This window comes from Carlito syrichta, unplaced genomic scaffold (assembly GCF_000164805.1).
Source record: "Carlito syrichta isolate Samal-C Ts95f unplaced genomic scaffold, Tarsius_syrichta-2.0.1 Scaffold303664, whole genome shotgun sequence".
In the NCBI taxonomy this organism is placed as follows: Eukaryota; Metazoa; Chordata; class Mammalia; order Primates; family Tarsiidae; genus Carlito; species Carlito syrichta.
Window position 1 is genome coordinate 35,812 of NW_007247760.1, and position 1,459 is coordinate 37,270.

Below are 1,459 nucleotides of genomic sequence, written 5' to 3' on the forward strand. Positions count from 1 at the left end.
CCGTGGGAGAAATGGGTAGCAGGTGTCCAGCAGGGGTGCCGCGGGGGCGTCGGGCGGAGGTGGTGGGGAGGCCTCGGGACCCAGGGGCCATGGCAGGGGAGAAGGCCCCGGTGTCCCAGCAGCAAGGAAGGATGGATCAGATCGCTGGATGGATGGCAGACACACCGACAGAGGGAAGCCTGTGGAAGCTGGGGAAGCCGAGGGGGACCAGCTGCCGGAAGTCTCGCCTTCTACACACCCGCCAGGCAGCCTGTGGGCCCTCTCAGGCGCTGGGGGCGACACCACCACTGGGGAGTCTTGGCTAGGGAGCTGTCCCTTTCTGAGACGCCTCTTCAGGTGGCTGCAGGGGACACAAGCACAAGCCGTAGCCAGGGGATGGGGTCCCGGAGCCCACGGCCCCCGGCCCCACGCCCGTGCTGACCTCACCAACCTCTGCCTGTCCCTCCCCAGGGCTGGGCCCATCCTGTCGGGTCCCTGGTCTCCCCCCCAGGCTCAGCCCCTGCAAGGAAGGAGGGCCGGGAGAGAGGGGGCGGGGCCTCACCTTCGCAGGAGCTGAAGCAGGACCACAGACTCCCTCAGCTCCAGCAGGAAGCCCCAACAGGCTGGAGATCAGAAGGGTCAAGGTGTGAGGGGCCTGGGGCCGCGCAGGAGGGCGGATGTCCCTTTAGGGGACCCTGGGGGAGGAGGCCCCGGAGCCCAATTCTTTGTGTTCAAGACCACAGGGTCCTGATGGTGACAGCAGGGTGGCAGGGGGCAGGGCCTTGGCATTTTTTTTTTTTGAGTTGGAGTCTCACTCTGTCGCCCAGACTGGAGTACACAGGCTGAGCCACCGAGCCCAGCTTGAGCCTTGGCATTTACAAAGCGCTCTCACTTCCATTCCCCACGACCTCCCGGCAGCCCCGAGGGAAGCCAGGACAGAGGTCTCTAGAGGCAAATCAGCCTTGGCTGAGGGAAACAGCTGACCACGTGCACCTGGAGGCCCCCAATCCAGCAGTCCTTGGCCCCTATGCCCAGGCTTAGTCCTGGCACAGAATCTGATAGGGACCCGGGCTCTGATGTCTCTCCCGGTCGCCCTCCCGGGCCTCTGCAGCCGACTTCCTGGGAGTCTCGTCCCTCAAGGACAGGAAGTCTGTGTCACCTCGGGGGCTCCAGGGCCAGCAGAGCCTACCTTCCAGAGGGGTGATGCGCTTCCTCCTCCTCCTGGGCTTCCCCCTCCTCTCCAGCTGATCCTGAGAGACAAGAGGAGTTGGGGGTTGGGAGCAGCTCCCACCCCCCTCCTAGAAAAGCCCCAGACACACAGAGGTCATGGTGACTCGAGTCTCCACACTGCACTCCTGGCAACCTGGGTCGTCTTCTTCCCTTTCACTCTTTTTTTTTAAGGCAGGATTTATTGAGAGGACAGAAAAGCTCATTCTGTCTGGTCCTTGGTCTCCCCCCTTTCACTCTTTTTTTTTTTTTT